The sequence below is a fragment of the Panicum virgatum genome, chromosome 3N (assembly GCF_016808335.1).
Source record: "Panicum virgatum strain AP13 chromosome 3N, P.virgatum_v5, whole genome shotgun sequence".
Taxonomy (NCBI): domain Eukaryota; kingdom Viridiplantae; phylum Streptophyta; class Magnoliopsida; order Poales; family Poaceae; genus Panicum; species Panicum virgatum.
In genome coordinates, this window is record NC_053147.1 from 25,422,465 (window position 1) to 25,444,276 (window position 21,812).

The following is a 21,812-nucleotide window of genomic DNA, read 5'->3' on the forward strand; positions in this document are numbered from 1 at the left end:
ATCATTCATGTGAGATATGCAGCCAGCGCACTCATCCTCACTAGACTTCTCCTTAGCACAAGCCAGCTCAGCCCTAAGCTTTCTACGCTCTCTAGCTGCTTCCTTAAGCAGCCTCTTCTGGTTGTCGAGAGCGGCGTACAACTCCCTAACCTCTGTATCAAGCAGGTCGATCGTGGAGTTTACCTCTGAATCGCTCTCGGATCCAGGAGAAGAGCCGGAGTGCGTCGGTGTAGCGTGTCCACCCGAAGACGCACGGGCACCATTGGCTTCGCCCGCCATGGTGCAGAAGCTCTTGCGCCGACCGGCCGCCAAGCAAAGGCCGATGAAGCCGGTGGCTTCCTTGTCCCGCTTCTTCTTCTTCTTGTCATCGTCGTCGGAGGTCGGTGAAGAAGAGCGGTCGGTGTCGGAGCTCTTATCGAGGTCGCTGAGCTGCGCCAGGAAGGCCTTCTCCCGCTTCTTGGCCTTGTACTAGAAGCGCTTCTTGAGCGACTCCTTGTCGAAGCGTCCTCCCCGGTCACGACTGCGGTGCTTGTGGCACCGACGCTCCTTGTTGGAGCCTCCCTCGTCGCGGTCGCGGTGGCGGTAGTAGTCGAAGGAATTGTTCTAGCCACCGCCGGACTTCTTGGGGCAATCGGCGACGAAGTGGTTCAGATCGCCGCAGTTGTAGCACCCGGGGTTCTTCTTCCTCTGCCTGTTGTGGTAGACGCGCTGGAACTTGCTGATGAGGAGGCACAAATCGTCGTCGCCCAACGTCTCCAGCTGCTCATCTGAAACAGAAGGCAAAGAGGCAAGAGAAAAGCCAAGAGCAGAGTTAGCGTTAGAGCTCGATCCACCTGGGCCAGTCACAAGAGCGACGCTCTTGGAAGGAGGGGCACCATTGAGCTTGGCTCGTGTCTGGTTATCCACCTCCGTGGCCTTGAGCTTGCTGAAAAGCTCGTTCACCGTCAGAGTCTCATAGCCAGCAGACTCAATGATGGTGTTCACCTTGAGATCCCACACAGAGCGATCAAGTGCATAAAGCAACTTAAGGGCCTTCTCGTGCTCTGTGTACTCAAGGGCACCAACAGATCTGTTCGCATTGACCTTGTTCACAATCGACTGAAAACGACTGAACATCAGGTCAATGCTCTCACCCGGCTCCTGTGTGAAGTTCTCATACTCACACCGGTGAGTCTCGAACAGTCTGGCCTTCACCTGAGGTGTACCCTCGTGGTAGTTCTCAAGACACGTCCAAATCTTGTGGGCTTCCTGAAAACCCTGGACGCGTGAGAACTCCGCACGAGAAATGCCAGCGAACAAGGCATTGACAGCCTTGGCGTTAGCCTCGTGCTGGGTCACCTGAAGAGGCGTGGTCCGAACAGCCAGCACCTCGTAGGGCTGGTTTCTTGGTAATCTCCCAGACATCGGCTCCCATGCTCTGCAGGAAGGCTCTCATGCGAACCTTTCAGTAGGCATAATCCTCGCCGGAAAACACCGGGATCTTACCAAGACTCGCCATGGTCGCCGAGTGGTTTTCGAACCGGTTAAGGTACTGAAAACCTCAACCGAGCTCTGATACCAATTGTGGGACCGAAGCCGGCGACCAGAGGGGGGGGGGGGTGAATGGGAGCCGATCAAAATTTCTTCCGAAATTCAAACCGTCGGCCTATGTCCCAAAATCGCCCAAGCCCTCAAGCATTCTGACCAAAGTTTGGGGTAACTATTGAAAAGCTAACCCAACACAAAAGGCCTCGAACGAGCGAGCGAACCCACGAAGCAAAACAGAAGCGAATTAGGAAAGCTGCAGAACTGATCTGCCTGGACCGGTCTGACCGGTGCGCTGTACCGGTCTGACCGGTCGTGCCTACCGGTCTGACCGGTAGCACCCAGAAAACCCCCGAGAAATTTGATTCAAATGGTGAATCCTGAGCAAACGACCACGAAATCCGACGAAACTTGGGGGATTGCTTCGCCCCTACCCCGTGAGCATATCCCCAAAAGATCTCGCCCCAAGGATCAACGAATCGTGAGAATTATGGGAAGATCAAAAGGGATTGGGGTTTTCTCAAACACTCAAGAACTCGAATTCGAACACGCCAGTGATTCCAGAGGGTTTAGATCAGAGTTGGGAGCACAGGAATCATAGCAAAGAACTCAAGGCCTCCTCTCAATCAAGTGTGCCAAAAAAGAAATCGAAAATCCATTGCATAAGGCACAAAACCAGGGGATTGAATCAAATCAAAAGCCCAGAGGGCACGAGGAGGATATGGCCTCCTTTCCCAATCAAATCCCTTACAAGGTTTCAACAATCCATGGACAAAATCAACTCAAACGAGAGGAACAGAGGGAGGGAGACGCAGGGGCAGCGGCCTGGAGAAACAGAGAGTCCACGAACAGATTACAAAAGCCGCACTTAACCTAAGACAAGTGAAGGGGTATTTATACCCACGGGACCGGTCAGACCGGTGCCAGGGACCGGTCAGACCGGTTGGCCTGCAGCACCCCCTGTACAACGATCTCATCCGACGGCCGAGGTTCTTTCTTCGAAACGAAGTCTTCTCTGCGATGCCGCCGTCTTGATGAAGATCCAGTCCGCGGTTTTGGAGGGTCCGCGAAACCCGGGTAGGTGGCCGGTTTTGAGAAAACCGCCAAAACCTCACGCGCGGGAAGATTCCCGCCTCCACGCCGTGGCCCTAGACGCCGTTCCCGCCTCGGCCTTCTGAGGGCCCTAGACGCCGCCCGACGCCCGTCACCTCCTCGCCCGCAGCGAGGCCCTAGACGCCGTCGACGCCCGTCGCCTCCGTCAGTCCCGAGACCGACGCCCGTGCCTCCACGACTTGGCGTCTTCAACCGCCGTCCGCCTCCTTGGTTTTGTGGCGCAAACCAAGAAACCCGCCTTCCGTCGCCGCTTGCGCCCTCGATCCAGGAGTGGACGCCACAGCTGCCGCCCGGTCCGAGCTCCGGTCCCGGATGCCCTTCACCGCCGTCCACCGCACGGTCCATCGGCCACAGCACCTCCACGGCAGCTCCCCGTCGACACTCGACGCCCGTGTACCTGCAATCCAAAGACCAAGCGCACGATCACACCGCACGGTTGACAATTCACTCATCACAGGCAGGATAGAGTACTCTCGTTCCTCAATCTCCCCCTTGATTAGTGCATTGTCAACACACTAAACGGATTCGCCTCGTCGAGTAGATGCTACTGGTGCTGACTCCCTCGCCGGAAACCTCACCACCGATGAGTTATGGTAAGTTAAAACCGGCGATCTTCGGCTCAGATCCAGCCCGCCACCTCCAACTGTGACGGCGAGCCTATGGTGGCACTGGGCACCGCATGGAGCAACCTCCATCGCTAAGGGGAAGGGAGGGCCACCATCCCATAACAAGTATCGGCGCTGACGGCCACGAGTGGTGGTGTGTGTGGGGTGGGGTGGGGGGAGGAAAAAAGAAGGCTGTCAACAACCCATCATACAACAACTTGTCAGGTGAGTGCAAATTAGTCCAACAACTTGTAAAATGCTCAATTTAATGCAATAACTTGACAGGTGACTGCAAATCGATCCAAAAACTTGTAAAATGCCCAATTTAATGCGATAACTTGGTAAATAGGTGCATTCGTAGTCCAAACATTACACAACAATGTAACTAATGCAAGGTCTGGATAAAGAGTATATTCACGTCGTTAGGACAAATTATTAAGAGTAAAATACATGGCCGGTCCTCGAACTTGTCTCAAAGTGTCATCTAGATCTCTAAATTCTCAAAATGTATTTTTAGATCCCTAAACTTGTCCGGAGGTGTCATTCGAGTCCCTAAACTCTCGAGATGCATCTTTAGGTCCTCAAACTTGTCTTACTATATCATTTCGGTCCCTAAACTCTCATAGTGAATTTTCAAATCCCTAAAAATTACCATTAATTAATTGTGTTCAAAATGGATAGTTTATTAAGCTATTTTTTCCAGTCAATTCATTTACAAATCTTACCACTAAGATCATTTTAATTCTGAATTAGCTGCTTATTAATCATACATCGTGGGTTAATCTAGATCAATTGATATCAACGATGTATAGTTTTCATGTTTAACATGGAGATATCAATGCTAATTCTGAATATTTTCTTCTAATTATTTTATATTTTGCATGTGCTTTGTATAAGTTTATTAAGATAATTTGTTCTCATTCTCAATAAAAATTAAAATAGCAATTTTTTATTAAATTTAAAGTAGCAAAAGAACTTTTCATTAACTCAAAGTAGAAAAACAACATTTATATTTAATTAAAAATGACATATTGAGAGTTTAGAGACCTGCATGACACAACGAGACAAGTTTATGGACCTAAAAAATGCATTTTCAGATATTAGGGACCTATATGACACCTTGGAACAAGTTAAGGATATGAAAATGCATTTTGAGAGTTTAGGGACCTAGATGGCACCTTAAGACAAGTTCGAGGACCGCTCATATATTTTACTAAATTTTTAAGTATTATTGGACCATTGATTTTTGTGCGGCACCAGGATGGCATTATATTTGGCCAAGATAAGAACCCTCAGTGTTTAGAAATTAATGTTATGTCTTTATGTAATTATTTTTGTATAGTGATTTAATTTTGATTAAAACTATTTAATTTGATATTCAATTTTGAAAAAAATCACCCTCACAGTTTTCGATATGTTTGATTATATGCACTGTTAAGCTCAAAAATCAATATATTGATACAAACTATTGATACCTTTTATGAGCTTGGTACATATATTCTTAAAGCCTCTTATATTCGTTAGAATGGAAAATGAGCTAAATAAAGTAATAAACAGAAACAAACAAGAGCATCTTTGAATATATGAGCGCAGGAGAAACCTAAGGTTTCAGGGTCTCTCTTATCGACTTCAGTGTTTCAGTGATGCTAATGGTGTAATTCTAAAATTTGATTGAATTTGAACTAATAATTTTTTTTAGAATTACACCATCAATAATTTCCATTTATTAAATTTAAGAATTATTGACGTTCATCTACTGTGCTTAATATGTTGCTGTTGTAATGGCGGTTAAATAATATATTATTTTTAATAAAATCATAATTAATTTATTCTGAGAATAAAATTATTGGCATCCATTGCGACATGAAAATTTATGGTCAAATAATACATTCTCACGTGAATATACTGTTTACTGTTTATTGTGACCTGACGTTAGCAAACACATTGTCGTGTAAGGTTTGGACTGTGAATGCACCAATTGTCGGTGTTTAGCCGCCAAGCCCTGAAGCCTCAATTTCCTCACGCTCCTTTTTTCTTGAGATGATCACATTGCGTGCATCACGCCCGATGTTGACCACGTTGCGGAGACCACCATTGGAGTAGTCGTAGTTGTCGCCCTGCTGTTCTTGGCGACGGTTGGCGACGCGTTGGCACCTAAACGCCCGCTTTTGATTGCGTACGCGGCAGCGTTCGTAGAGATCCTCCGCCACAGGCTTGTCTTCCAGCTGGACGGTAACCGTCACGGCTGGTGGAGCTAAGGGCGGGTCTTGCTTGATGGTAGTCTTAACTTCAGTGATGGTTGTGGGAGTGGTCTCCATGTTGTCGGAGAGGTACTCGCCGTAGTCATCAGAATTGTAGTCGTCGAGGTTGAGGCGCTCCATTGAATCATCATCTGATTTGTGGAGCTCGGAGATGCGCACCATGAGGATTTCGTGACAGAGATTCTTGATGTCTTGATCTTCTATGCTTTCCGGTGGAGCTAACGGAACGCTCTCCTGGAATGGGAGCTCGTCGATCTGAGGACCAGTGATCCTGACGGATCGACTATTGAGCCCCGGCTCTCCCAGACGCATCGTCCGCCCTGCCGGTGTCGCATATATGACCAAGTTTGGCAAGGAATTCTGGTCGGTTTTGGAGTTCGTAGTCGAATTGGATTCGACTTCTTTACTATACTGGATTAGATTGTCCAGCTCATCTTCCGAATCGTAGGAGCCTTCGGAGTCGGAACTGGTTAGAGCATCTCCAGCTCAGGCCCTCATTTGGACCCCTACTCTAAATTTTAGGAGTTTGGCCCAAAATCACAATTCCAGTGAGCCTCCTACTTGGGCTCTTATTTTGCATGGGCCTCCAAATTCTACTCACAAGCCCCCAAAAATACAGGCCTCCTATTGAGCCTCTATTCACGTGGGTCCCACCAATCTCATCTCCCGCATCGGTCTCGCCCCTGCACCGCCCGCCACCTCCGCCCCTGCGCCGTTCGCCGTTGCCTTCCCGCCCTTGCGCCGCCCGCCGCTGCCATCCCCTTCTCTTCCTCCCTTCCTTCCTCTTCCTCTTCTCCCGCTCCCGGATCCGGCTTCTCCAGCGGATCCCGCGCCATCTCCAGCGCCATGGATCGATACGCGCCGCCGTCCCGCACCATCTCCGGCAGCATATGGCTGGAGACATACTGCGATGCAACTCTCACAATGATGTTGCTCTGTTGGTACATGTTCTTGAACTAGACAGAGTTTCTAACACATGCATAGTCCAGTCGATAATGACACACATGCAGATCGAAAAAACAACTCACAATGGACATTTGCATAATAATGTTCAGAAACAAAAGGTCACCTTTAACTAATTTTCAGTTGCAGTGAAGTTGTAATCGAAGGAGGGGACGGCCGTGGGGGGCAAATCGAGCTCCAGCAGCTCCGGCTTCTTCTCGTCGTGCTGCTGCTTCTTCTTCCCAAACAGCACAGCTTCCTCCCGAACAGCACGACATTCTTGCCGACGTGGCACCGGGAGCATGGAGGCCGAGCAGCAGCTGACACGAGAGCACAGAGGCGCCGGGAGCACGCGGCGCCGGGAGCAGCAGCCGAGCGCGTTAACTAGCGGCGGGCAGCACGGAGACGCTGTTGTGGAGCTCGGAGTCGTCGACGACGCCGGCTCGACCTACTGGGTGAGGGCAGCGACCAACAAATACGACGGCGGTGAGGGTCGAGGGAGGCGTCGGTGTGGATGGAGTGTCCGGTGGGGAGGTTGCGGCGGCCACGATGACACAGAGGCCGGGGCCACGCACGACGTAGGCGCTGGATGGAGGCCGGCCGAGGACGCGGCGGCGTGTATTTCGCCTGGGGCGCGGCCGAAGGGGCTTGGGGGAGAATATCTGACAGTGGGACCCGTTGATTTGCAGGCCGACCTGGGGGCTTGTGCTGGAGTTGGGCTCTGATTTTGGCCCAACAAATTTTGAGCAGGCCTCTCAAAAGTGGGAATAGGGGCCTAATTTGAGGAGGCCGGTTGGAGATGCTCTTAGGCCATCTATTTTTGAGTATGTGTGTTTTGGGTGAGCGAGGAGCGGGATGCCCATCTCCATTCGGAGAGCGTTCTCATTCATCCAATGTAGCCAAGATTTGGTAGGAGTTAGTCCTTCTAGCTCTTTTGTCCATGGCTTGTCGAATATTGACTCGCTGGACTTTTCTGGGGTTTTGGAAGTTTCTCCTTGCTTCTTGAGCTTGGCTTCTTCCGAGAGGATGTTAGCCATGTGTGGTAGTTGGGACATGGCATCCATGAACAAGTCGACGTTGTCTGACCAATCCTCAAGATCATTATACGGTTCGAGGTTGTCAAGACTTTCCATGAACTCGTCGAAGTCCTGATCAAGTAGAGGATCAGAGACGTCGGTTGGTTTGGGAGTCCACTTGAGAACAGGTTGTAGTGAGGGATCTTGGGGTTTCCCTGAGAGAGGCGGTCCCATCCGTTCAAGCTGGGGGATTACCTTCTCGGGTTTCCCGCAAGATTTTCCTACTGAATCCTGATTTTTGTGTTGTAGGGTACTCTCAACAGTGTTAATACAGTCGATGAGTGAGGAATCAACTCGATCGATCCCAGAGAATATGTCACCCGTTAGGGAGTCCTGAGGGTTCGAGATTCCTGGGTTTTGTCGTGTCTTGGATGAGCCCAGAGCAGATTCTGCAAGTTTAATACACCCCTCGATTGATCGTGAAGCTCGATATACTCCATCGAGTAGTTCTGAGTTGGAGATCTTAGGGCGTTTGATTGACTCGAAATAAGCCACATATTTTCCCAAATTTTGAGAAAAGTGAAAATTTTCGGAATTCGGATTTATGTCGGACTCGGCTGGCCCGTTTGAGTGAGTTAGAGTCGGCATGTTCCCGATGTTTTCCGAATCGAGTTCAAGTATAGCTTGATTTCCTTCGAGTCTGGGAGCATCATCTGTCCCGGCGGTTGGGTCGTCGAGTTTCGCCTCTGGTTCCTTACAGGGGAACAGGTGGCCAGAGAAGCCGTCCGATCCATCAGTCGTACAGGCTTAAGAACCGAAGACGAGTGTTGTGCCTTCAGGCACGGTGTTGACGTCGATTGATTCGGCCATCAAATTTTCTGATGTACTCGCCGAATCCCCTACCTGGCGCACCAGCTGTCTGTGTTTAGCCGCTAAGCCTGGTCAGGGATACCCTTAGCAGTACGATTGTAGGCTAGAGATCGACTAGCTCTGAAATTCGATGGTACAAAAAACACAAAGATTTAGACAGATTCGGGCCGCGAAGTGCGTAATACCCTACGTTCTGTGTGGTTACTTGTATTGCCTTAGGTGTTGTTCTATTTTGAGGGGGTCCCTACCCGCCCTTATATACTCTGGGGGGACACGATTACATAGAAAGTCCTAGCTGAGTACTGTTGGAGTCCTACTATAACCTGGTCGGGTGGTTTCCTTGTACTACAGCTAGTTCTACGCCTATTCGGGTAGTTACAAAAAGAGGTAAGGTACATCCATACGTCGTCCCTTATTCTAGAACATTCCATGCCTATAAGCTGTCCCGCTGCCCCGGGTCTGACACCAATTTACCAAGTTATTGCACTAAATTAAGCATTTTCTAAGTTGTTGGATCAATCTGCACCCAGTTGTCAAGTTATTGTACTAAATTGAGCATTTTACAAGTTGTTGGACCAATTTGCACCCACCTGCCAAGTTGTTGTAGGGTGAGTGCAATTTACTCAAAAAAGAAAGAGTACCTGTCCAACTACCTTATGTCGTTCATGTAAGAGAAACTGCCTATCAAAACAACTAAATAGTTAAATATGAACGGTTGTGATGGCTGGATGGTTAAAAATATCTGAATTTTGGAGTTTCATGGCCAAACCAAACTCTCCTATAGTTGAATGGCCCTAAATTGATTTTTCTTACCCCTCATAAATAGATTTTTCCTCTTTCTTTTTTTTTGTTCTGGACTGTGGGTTGGCTGATTTCTGGGACACCATTCAAATTTGTCATGCCATCGCGCCAGTGTGGGGATGTTTTTTTTTTGCTAGTGCCAGTGTGTGGATGTTTTATGATTCGTTTAGCAAATTAACTTCATTCACTCAATCAGCCTGTCGTATGTTCCTCTTTTAAATTTTGATGCTCAGATATATTTTTTAGATCTTGACAAGCTGACATCTGCACTGTTGCACTGCTCAAAGACTTCCAGTTGAGGTCTTGAGGTGGTCAGGCACGCAGGCATGTTATCTACGTAATGTCCAGAGCAGAAACTGATCAGACAATCACTAGTAATCAGGGATTTCTGAATCCATTTCTTCTGTCTGAAAGACCGTTTCTGAATCAATTTCTGAGAAACACAAGGTGCAAGAAAACATCTCTCGCATGGCAGATACTCCAATACAAACAAAGATAACACGAGCAGATTATCCATAGGACATCACACACAATTTATAAATACGAACGCATTGAAGAGGAAATGGTAAACACTTGACACTTGCAACAGCAGAATTACTATCTCCGGTTCTATCCCTCAGTGCCATACGACAAGATTCATATCGAATTATCGATCCATGCTGAATTCAGACCATCATCACTGCGGCCACGCCGGCGGCGGCCAGGAGAGCGACCGGCCACGCGACCGGCACGGCGGCTGCACCGTCACTGTGGTCCCCTGCCTCGGGAGCCGGGGCGGGCGCCTCCTGACGTCCCGCCAGGCGCCGGTGCCGGGCCATGGGAAGGGTACAGCCTCTCGGTGGACGGCGGCTCGGCTGGCGCAGCCGCCGGGGCCCTATGGGAGCGGCGTCCTCGGTGGTGCTCCTCGTTGGCCCACTCCGTGCCCGTCGCTGCCACGGCCGGCACGGCAATGGCAGCGATCACCGCGGCCAGGAGCAGCAGGGGCATGAAGGCCAACCAACCTCTCGGCAACAGTGCCATGGATCGGAGCCCTCTGCACCGACGTAGCTTCGACGGAGGTGTGCTTGTTGCAACCAAGACAAGATCACAAGAGGTGTCAGGGTGAGGGTGAAGAGACTGGCTGGAGCTGCCGCACCGTCGCTGCATCGTGTCCACTTTATACGCCAGCTCGATCCGCAGAATGGAAAGCATTTGATGGTGGCAAGAATATGGAAGGCGTTGATGGTGCATTCAAATCCTGGTTTTCTGATCTGAGCTGTGTCCTTTGAATGTCTCGTCAGTCACCACGCGGAAAAATCGAAACGGATTGTTCTGGTGGTGTTGTTCACCGGCGTGCAGCTGGCCGGGGGCCTTTATTCTTCGTTTAAATTTGAATTTTGCTTTTGGACGTCGATTTAGATGGCTTGAACTTTTTCGTACAGATTAATAGAGCGAATCACGTCACTTAAAACTTAAAAAGAGCAAGCCCATGCCCATCAGATTGTTCCCTTCGTTCGCTTCATCCTGCTGAGAGTTCCTGACCATTTACGTAGCTCCATGGTTCGAACAAAGCACAGCGATGTCCTCCACTTCCTCCTGGCCTCCTCATCTCCCCTCCCCCTAGCACTCCCACCGATCAGTTCCTCCTCCCACCCCAACATGATCCAGGCCATCAATGGAAGTAAATGCAACTACCGTCAGTTAACCAAGGGACACTGATCGGACGAACTCCGATCCATGCAAATGTTGCATCAGTAAACTGTTGAGTAGCCGAGCTGTCGATTCCCTCCCCAATTCGCAGACGAGCGGTTGAGGCGCTGTGTTCAGATTTTTTTTGGCTTAAATTTTTGGAAGAGAATATTATTATTTTTGAGCACTAAATAAAGTTTATTTACAAAACTTTTTGCATTGTAAATTGCGAGACGAATCTAATGAGCCTAATTAATCCATGATTAATTCATAATTAGCGGATGGTTATTGTAGCATCACTGTTGTAAATTATGGATTAAGTAGGCTCATTAGATTCATCTCGCGATTTACAACCCATCCGTGAAAAAAGTTTTACAAATAAATTTTATTTAATACTTTATGCATGTGCCCAAATATTTGATGTGATGTTTTTTAGTGTAAAATTTTGGAATCTAAACAATAGGTAGCTGCCGGATCCAATGTGCCCTAAAGCAGGATGAACGGAAGATTATTCTTCTGCAGCCGCGCATGACCAGGGCTGCCGCCTCCTGCACTTCCTTACTGCCTGACATGACCAAGGACCTATAACCGACGGCCTTATTATTACCTCCATCATCTGCCATTCTGCCTGACATGCCCATGGACCAAGGTACTTCAGAATCTATTTCACCTTCGCTGTTTTCCAATTAGTTTTTTTTTCATTTCTAAATTTGTATATGGCAGGTTTAGCTCCTTGAGAAGGGAAAGCTAGCTGAAGCATATCCTACAAGCATATCAATGTTATTTCTATTTTTTCAGGGAGCTGCAAGAGAAGACCCAGCCCCCGCGTCGTCTCCGCTCGGGTGACTCGGGCGGCGACTGAAGACCGCGCCGTCACCACCCGTCCTCTTCTCCCGTTCCTTTGCCGCCGCCGGAGGGGCATCTGGAAGCCCGCATGGGCCTCTAGGATGGCGGCGGCGGGGCATCTCGCCCGATTTAACGGTCAAAGCACAAATTCACTTTCAATTTACCACAAACATTTTGGTCACTACATTACTATCAATTTATCAAAAAATCACGAGAATTCAACGGTTGCAAAAATAGTTTGCAAAAGGTCAAATTGGCTCCTTCCCCTTCTAACTTCATTTAGGAGCTGAACATCACAAAGTGTTTAGTTTGGAATAGAGAATTTTATTTACGCATACATCATATTGTATTGCAGACTCATGGAGAGTACAATTAAAGCTACATTGCATAACTACGTACTACCTTAAAAAATGTTGTGGAAAGTTGAGAGAAGGGTAACACTAAATTGAGGAGGGTAAAAAGAAACCAAGGATAAAAAAAACTTTTGCATTTATCTCATGTTATTATGGAGCATAATATCAATGTAAGGATGAGTTTGATCTTAAAACAAAAGTTGAGGGACTATATTGGCCAATTTGAAAGTTGAGGGATGAACTTGACCCTCAGGATAAAGTTGAGGGACCAAAATATCTATTTTGCCCCAAAACTTTTGTTGTACTGCGGCTTGCTGCGGTGCTGTTGCCCTGGGTCCCTGGCTGTGCGCGAGCATACCCACAACTAGTGGAGACTGCCCTGGGCCGTGCACGATCTTGGCACTTGGGCGTGGCACCGCCGAGCGTCGTTCCTGCACTAGGCTGTCGGCTGCTATGCAGAGCTCAACCTAGCCTGCACACATCTCATTGGTGTCCACTATAGATGGCAACGGATAAAATCCGTGTGGATACTAACTTCAGAAACCCACACTCGCAAGCCAAAACCCATGCCCGCACCCGCGCCCGCAACCCGCAACAGGTAGACACCTAGACCCGTACCCGTTGTCCGCGGATAGCCGCGTACCCGCGGGCACGCCCGTCTACCCGCGACGAAGAGCAAGGCACTGGACTGCTGGCGTCGGGGGCTTGGCCGCCTGGTTGCGTCGCCTGGCGGAGCGGCGGCCGGAGCTTCGGGATCCGCTTGCGGAGTGGTGGCCGGAGCTTCGGGATCCGTCTGGCGGAGCAGTGACCGGAGCTTCGGGTGCTGGAGGAGCGTCGGCCGGCGGTGGCCTAGCGGAGCGGCGGCTGGAGCTTCGGGATCCGCCTGGCAGAGCAGCGGCCGGAGCTTCGAGATCCGCCTGGCGGAGCGGCGGCCGGAGCTTTGGACACCTGGCCGCCGAGACGTCGAGCCCGCCAGGGAGAGCGACGGCCGGAGGAGGAGCGCCTGGAGGGGGAGCCCGCCAGGGAGAGCCAGTGTCAAGGGGTTGGGGCGCCGGGTTTGCGACTCGGGGTGGGATTCTGTGTGGCGGCTGGGAACCAGAGAGTGGATGGTGGAGCCGGTGCCAAAGAAACCCTAGAAGCTCTTTTATATACATATGTATTTGGGCCCACATGTTAGCGGATTTGCGGGTTTGCGGGTTCGGATATCAAATTTTGAAATTCGTTAGCAAATACCCGTTGGGTTTGAAGTTGTACCCGTGCCCGTGCTCGCAAGTACAAACCCAAACCCGAATCCGCGCCCAACGGATTCGGTATCCGCGGATTTGTGGGTATTCTGTACCCGTTGCCATCTTGAGTGTCCACCCCCGGTATCCGCCCTGTGTCCGCGGCTGGCTGAAGTCCTTCGTCGCCTACCAGTGCCTGGCGGTCTAGGTTTCCTAAGTGGTCGCTTAGACTCGGGCTCAGCTGTGGAGACGGGAGGTTTGGTTAGGGGTCTAGCCCACACGGCTCGATCAGGCAAGCTTCGCTTCTAGCCGTGTGGGCCCTGTGAACCATCTGGTTGCGAAAGGGACCAGGGGAGGTGGAGGTGTTCCGTTTTTTGGTCTGGGTGAGAGGAGAGACGAGAGGCCTGATATACCATATTTTTTATTTTTTTATTATATATGCAGAATATATTATATATACAAGTCTGTTTGCTAAAAATAATGCGTATTCACTTGAATACCTTTAAAATTACTTTGGGCCCGCCCCTGTCTGTATACAAACTGACGTGGGGATTCCTCTTGGATTATAAAAGAGGAGACCGGGGGGGGGGGAGCTCAAGGACGATCTCCCTCCCCATGTATTCTCTGATTCATACACAACCACAAAATATACGGACAAGCAGGGCATAGGCCTATTATCCTCTGGGCTGAACCTGGGTAAAATCTCTCTGTGCTCACCATCTGTGTTGTCCAAGGAGATCAGCATGTTCAGCCCCTAGCCGAATCTCTAAACGGGGGGTTTCATGAATCCCTGCTCGTGGTACTCACCCAACATTAGCCGCGTGGCAAGCTGGATGGGTGTTGCTATGCCCATGTGGAGGCGTCCATGGTTATGGTAGCGGCCAGAGATTGTCACATAGTTCTTGGTAGTGCCTGCTTGGCAATGGTCAGTGCAGCGTGGGACAATTCGGAGGACGACGCTTGCGGCATCAACATCATGGGACGACTTGGTTTGCAACAAACCATGGTGGGTTGCTTAGCTTGGCTTGACTATCTGGTGTGGTACATCGTTGGAAGTTGGCGCAAGCGACTTATTTGGCTTGCTAGCATGGTAGCAGAGGTTTTATGGCAGGTGAAGCAAGGAGGTGTCGACCTGTGATGACAGCTCGGTTGTTGATAGAGTTCTAGGGAAGCGGGGCAACATTGCTCGTCATCTTGATTATGACTTTAGAAATGGATCCGTCATGGAGTACTGTGGAGGGCGTGGCGAGATCTCCACATTTGGTGTTTCTTCTAGACGATGAGAGCGAGGTGGAGTCCAAAAGCGGATGTAGTGAGGCCCCCCACATGTTGTGTTATCATGGTGGCAACTGTGAGGCAACCTGTGAGAGGTACGGATTTGGTGGTCTCACTTTATTAGGTGGAGTATGGTGTTGCAACGGCACTACGGCGGAGGGTCCCGTAGGGAGGTAGCCTTCTTGTTGTGGTGCAGTCTGCTTCTGTCGGTTTCTTGTCGACGAGGTTTCGGCGATTACGTGAGCGTGAATATTGGTGGGTGCCACTCCCGATGGGGCGGGGTTGTTGTTTGATGTCCGTGTCAATATCCTAATCCAACCGGACAGAGTTGTCTCATGGAGATGCGTTGTGCGGCTTTCGTCGATGTCCCAATCAAACTAGCCTGAGTGGTTTGAGTTGAGTCTTTTTCAGTACGTGTTGATGTCCCAATCCAACCCGCCGGTGTTATTTTTCGTGTTTTTTTCTTTTTTTGTTTGCTTGGTTATGTCTTCCTAGGGATATAATCTTATATTTTTTCTGCTATATCAATAGAAAAGCACTCGTCGAGTGTTATTCGTTCAAAACAATTTTTTTCAGATTGTGGTGTCAATGCTGGACAACATAGTTCAATCTTTTTTTAGATTACACAGTACAACTTAGAAACTAACAACATACACAATCTCACCCCTATGAACGCACAAGCGCAAACTCTACCTCTATGAGCGTCTTCGAAGATTGAGCCTGCAAATACTTAAGATTGACGAAGTCACCACAAGCACTTCGTTGTTGATGGAACATTGTCTACCACGACCCTGCCGAGACACGTGTAACCACTAGGCTACACACTCTTTCACATAGTTCATTTTTCAGTGAGCCTTGCCAGATCATAACCTGCCCGATCATAAGAAAATTCAACTTCCAAAAGGAATCTGCTGTGCAATGTTCTGACTTTGAGATGCTGAGATCGTAGTAAACTTCAAAATTGATTGCCAACGAAAAGCTATCTAGCTCCAAAATGTTTTCAAAACTTCTATAAAAATGTCATGTCCGTCGATCACAAAGTTTCTATTGTACCGCCAATTAAGCAAAAAAATTGCACTATCATGCAGTGCTTCAGGGTGTTGCCGCCAGATTTGATTGGCATGATAAAGTTGCGAAATTAACAAAAGAGATCACTGCAATCAGAGCAGAGAAAACAATCACAAATCTGTCGCCACACAAATCCAGTCACAACTGAAAAAAAAAATTACCGCCATGTGCAAATTCAATGTTACCACCGAAATGATAAATTTATAGGTGCCGCAATTCAGGTGTGCCCAAAGCTCACTACCACGACAATTCAGGTGCGTAAGCTATAACATACAATTGTTATTTTGACCGTTCATAGGTAAAAGCATGGTTAAACTTAAAAATAGTAAAATTTTCAGGCAAATTTATACTAAAACTAATAATATTCTAGGATAGAATTTTTTATTGAATGTTGTTCATCATAGGTTTAATGCTAATTGCATCATACGATTACTGGTTGATGGGCTAAGGAAGAACGAATCAAAATGTGGCTTTTCTGTTCGTCTATGATAATTTGTTTGTGATGATGTAGGCCTTTCTCGCACAAAAAGAAAAGATGACGTAGGTCCTAATCCAGGATTAAGCGTTAAGCCTAAAAAATGAAAGAACGAAACAATGATTAGTTGTTTATGTTAAAAGGGATTTGTAAAAGTGGAAATACTGACAGCTGTGGGATTTGAACCCACGCCCTTCCGGACCAGAGCCTAAATCTGGCGCCTTAACCACTCGGCCAAACTATCACCTTATGAAAATTTCGAAAATCTTTGTAATTCAAAATTAAAATAAGCTTTGATAACTTGTGTTTATTATAATACCATAAAACACACATACACACACCCTCATCTGAACCTATAATTTTATTATTAAGAGAGATTGAGCAAGCATATCTTGAGATTAACTAGGTCGCAACAGGAGCCACCCTATGGAGAGATATGTTATCTGATGTAGAAAGAATAATTAGTCGTATAAACATTCTAAGTTGGAGACTCGAATCAATGACTCTACAAAATTGGCGAAGCCAACATTTTCGATTTATTTCTAGCATAATATTTATGATGAGCTTAAACACCAACAAAGCAATTTTGACTTGGCTTGTTCATGTCACCAACAAAGTAATTTTTGATTTCCTCAAGGACTTTAGACCAATAAGTCTTTGTAATGTCATTTACAAGGTGGTGTCAAAATGCATAGTTAACCGGCTGAGACCACTTCTGCAAGATCTGATATCCCCAAACCAGAGTGCCTTTTTTAGTGTTTACATGCTATTAATTCAAATGCCGGAGAACGAAGTGAGTTTTGTGCGTACAAGTTGGATTTAACCGAGGCCTACGATAGAGTAGAACGGTGCTTTCTTCGCAATGCTTTACTGAAACTGGGCTTTCAGAGTTCTTGGGTGGACCGAGTCATGACATGTGTCACTTCGGTTCATTATACAGTTCGTTTCAATGGTGCCATGTCGGCGCCCTTTGCACCAACTCGAGGTCTATGGCAAGGTGATCCTCTTTCGCCCTACTTATTTCTGTTTGTGGCTAACGGATTATCTACTTTTATCCAAAACAGGGTTAGCACAGGCGCGTTGCAGGAGCTGAAAGTCTGCAGGAATGCTCCTGGCATATCGCACCTCCTTTTTGCCGATGATACGCTCCTCTTTTTCAAATCTGTGCCGGAGCAAGCAATGGTAATCAAAGAGATCCTGCAGTCGTATGTCAGACACATACTCCAAATTGATAGATTGGTGTTTGATGCGAAATACCTAGGATTACCCACTCCGATTGGAAGAATGAAAGGTGAGCGGTTCCAGCACCTGAAGGAACGCCTAAGCAAACGACTACGGGATTACACTGAAAAACATATGTCTATTGCTGCTAAAGAAATCTTGATCAAAGCAGTAGCCCAAGCGCTACCAACCTACAGCATGAGCGTCTTTAAGCTACCGTTGGGCTTATGTGACGACCTTACCAACATCATTCGTGACTTTTGGTGGGGTGCAGAGAATGGTAAACGGAAAACTGCATGGATAGCTTGGGAGGAATTGGTCCTTAAGAAATGCTGTGGTGGTATGGGGTTCAAGGACCTACGGCTTTTTAACCAAGCCTTGCTGGCTCGACAGGCTTGGCGCCTGATTCAGTCCCTGAAAGTTTATGCGCACGGCTACTTAAGGCAAAATACTTCCCAAGGGGCAACATAGTGGACACGGCATTTTCATCCAAGACATCTCCGACATGGCAAGCCATTACGCATGGCCTTGAGCTACTCAAGCAAGGAATCATTTGGAGAGTTGGGGATGGCAGCCAGATCAAGATTTGGTGAGACCCGTGGATACCTTGGGAAATCTCGCTGAAAGTATCAACTCGACCAGGCAGATGCAAACTCCGTTGGGTGTCTGAGCTGTTGGATTCAGAGGGGAAGGACTGGGACTTTGACAAACTTATCCATGTGTTCAATCCTGCTGATGTAGAGGAACTTGCTAAAATTAAAATCCCGGCCAGGCGGATGGAGGATTTCATTGCGTGGCATTGGGAGAAAACTGGCTTATTTACAGTAAGTTGTGCATACAACCTGGCCCTGAAAATCAAGCAAGGACAGAGTGCGACATCTTCAAGCTCTGCTCCAGATGGATCAAGGAAGCTGTGGTCGTGTATATGGAGTGGGATGGGGCCGCCAAAAGTTAATGTCTTCATGTGGAAACTGGCCAGAGACATCCTGCCAACACAACGGGCAAAGAACATCAGACACTAGTGGCAAATGACATTTGTCCACTCTGTGATCGCGAACCGGAGACAAGCTACCATGCTACAGTCACTTGCGCCCGAGCACAAGACCTACGGCATGCTATGCGTGAGCACTGGCCGTTGCCGGATGAGGAACAGTTCCGGTATACTGGACCGGACTGGCTGCTACTGCTACTTGATGGATGTTCAGAAGAAGTGCGCGATCTCGTCAAGTTGCTACTATGGAAGACATGGTCTGTCCACAACAACATTACCTATCAGGCAGGATCCACGAGTATCCCAGAAGCAGTGTTCTCTCTGATCTCTATGCAGTCCACACTCACTGATATCTCGATCTCCAATGGCAAGTGCTCGGCCAAAGGGAAGTGTCCCTCTGTAGTTTCAGGGAAGGCAAAATCCAGCAAGTCTGGTTCAAAACCGCTGGGAAGGACTGCCTGGGAGCCTCCCCCCTCAGGCTGGATCAAAGTGAATTTTGATGGCTCTTTCGTCGCCCAGGACAGGAAAGCAGGTGCCGGCGTGGTTCCAAGGGACAGCTGAGGGCAAGTCATTTTTACAGCCTGGCGTGCCCTCTTTAGATGTCACAATGCGGAGGCGGCGGAAGAGCAGGCATGTTTAGAGGGTTTTCGGCTGGCTGCCCAATGGGCTCAAGGATCGGTCATTGTCGAGACGGACTGTGCGAGAATTGCACACGCAATGGAGGCCAAGAAAGACCGATCTACGCTCAGCTTCGTCCTATCGGAGGCAAAAGATCAAGCACGGTTACTGGTAGAATGGCGAATAGCCAAGGTAAAGAGAGAGTGTAATATTGTTGCTCATGAATTAGCTGCTTTAGCTCGGAGAAACACTCATTCAGCAGTTTGGTTAGTGTTGATGCAGTTCTGGTCAACACACAAGCGCTAGAACTCGCGGATCGCAACGATGAGAACAACAGCGAGAAAACCCGGCGACCGGTCAGACCGATTGGACGCAGAAAATCCCGCGAGACCTAGAACCTAGCTCGGGAGGGACCCCGTCGGAGCTCGAAGATCTAGGATTGTGTTAAAGTCGGCAGACCACCCAAGACGCCCTTGAACGCCGTCGAGACGAGCAAAGAACAACACGAGATTGGAAAAACTAGGGTTTGAAGAAAAATAGGAAAATTGTAAATTGATTGATTCGATTGGGTAGAAGGACCTCAATCGGTCGTTGCCTTTATATTTATAGGCCGGGGAAGACGTACCCCTTCCAAATTGAGTTACAAATGGATTTCAAAATACAAACCTAACTCTACTCATACTGCACAGACCCAGACCGGTCTGAGCGGTCGGCCCAACCGGTCAGACCGGTTTGCCTCGGTGTTTGCCAATTTTGGCTGCCAACATATGCCCTCTGCTTTTTTGGTGAGCTTTGCAAGCCAAAAAGCAAGTACCAGAAACTAGCCTAGATACATAGATTTACACAGAAAATACAAGGCTAAAAATAATGCTAAGGGCGATATTCTATACCAGCCGTCTTCGTCTTTAAGCATCTTGCCACACGCTGGGATAATATTTCTTCAAGTATCTTTCATTAAGAGCCCTTGGAAGACGTTCTCCTTGCATCGTCTCCACCATATAAGAATTACCGAAGATAACCTTGATGATCTTGTATGCTCCTTCCCAACTTGGCGACTACTTGCCGAACTTGTTGCTCTTTGTCCCAAGAGGCAATATAGTTTTCCAAACCAGCTCACCAACCTGAAAAGATTTTACTCTTACCTTCTTGTTGTAAGCTCTATCCACCCGAAGCTTGTCCTTATCAATTTCCTTCAAATCTTACAACCGCTTATCGCTTACTTCATCGATATTATCCATCATCAAGTCATAGTAATCAACAACAGTAAGGTCATTTTGTTTAGCCAATCTATAAGCGTCCAGATTCACCTCAACGGACAAAACAGCCTCTTGACCATATACAAACTTAAAAGAAGTAACATTAGTAGCACCATGTCTAGATATACGATGCGCCCACAATGCTTCAGATAATACCTCATGCCACCCCCTGGGATTTTCTTCTATCTTCTTCTTGATGAGCATTATCAAGATCTTATTACTAGACTCGGCATGACCATTGCCCTGAGCATAGTATGGGGGATGAATTGATTATTTTGATCTTATAAGATTCCGCAAAATCACGTACCTCTTTTGAAATAAAAGAAGAACCTTGATCCGTTGTCAAAGTTTGAGGAATACCGAATCTATGAATAATATGCTCTGTAATAAACTCAATTATCTTCCGATATGTCATATTCTTCAAAGGAACTGCTTCGGTCCATTTAGTAAAATAATCCGTAGCAACCAATACGAAGCGATGTCCCTTTGAAGAAGAGGGATTAATTTGACCAATGAAATCCAACCCCCAACCTCTGAATGGTCATGGCTTGATAATAGAATGTAATAACGCAACAGGCACTAACTGAATATTACCAAATCGCTGACATTCTTCACACCCTTTGTAATACCTGAAACAATCTGCCATTATAGTTGGCCAATAAAAACCGGCTCTCCTAAGCAACCACTTCATTTTAGGAGCCGATTGATGTGTACCACAGATACCTTCATGAACTTCTCCCATAGCAACACGGGCCTGATCAGAATCTAAGCACTTGAGAAGCACATCTTCGGCGGTCCGACGATAAAGCTCATCGTCGATCAAAATATATTTAAATGCCAAATATTCCTTTTTGCACCATGACCAGGGTCCTTTAAATATGTCACAATAGGTACCCTCCAATCAGCAACCCCGGCCTTCTCTTTGCAAACAGAAGAATCGGCCGACTTGCTGTTTTCAGCAGTCAGACCGGTCGGAGCATCCGGTCTGACCGGTTCGTCCAGAACTAGTAACTCGGCTTTTGCTCGCATCGACTTCCTCATGTTAAAATATTTTTTGGTAACATTATAGCCAATGCTTGCTGAGCCAGAGCATTTGCCTTCTTATGTCGGATTACAAACTCATCAAAGTAAGAGATAATATCAATGCATCTATCAAGATATGTATTTAAAGATCCGTTATAGCATTGGCATACCGATACTTGCTGCACCACCAGAAGTGAATCACCATAAGCTTCCACATATTTAACACCCATTGATTCCAAGAATTTCAAGCCAAATAGAAGTGCTTCGTACTCAACTTGGTTATTCGTGCGCTCTTCTTCCAATCGGTTTGAGAACTCAAAAATAGTACCACTCGGAGAGATCAGAACGGCACCAATTCCTTGACCATCATCACCAGCCGATCCATCAAAGAACAACTTCTATGGTGTGCAAGTAACATAGCCGACTTCCAAATCATGCTCATCATTAATCCGATGTTCAACAATCAAATCCGCTATAATTTGGCCTCTAACAGCTCCTAAACACTCATAGGCCAAATCATATTCAACAAGTGCACAAGCCCACTTTCCGATTCTACCACTCAAAATCGGCTTTTGTAGCATATGCTTAATAACATCGGCTTGACAAGTAACTATGCAAGTACTTGATAAAAGATAATGCCTCAACTTGGTACAAGCATAATAT

The 21,812-nt window shown here is 47.6% G+C and overlaps 1 non-coding gene across 1 annotated transcript; it reads right to left on the reverse strand.

Annotated features, from left to right (window-relative positions):
• Positions 1-16,205: 16,205 nt before the first annotated feature.
• On the reverse strand, positions 16,206-16,284 carry TRNAL-UAG. Its single transcript has one exon. It is a non-coding gene; the product is annotated as a tRNA-Leu (tRNA).
• Positions 16,285-21,812: the final 5,528 nt, after the last annotated feature.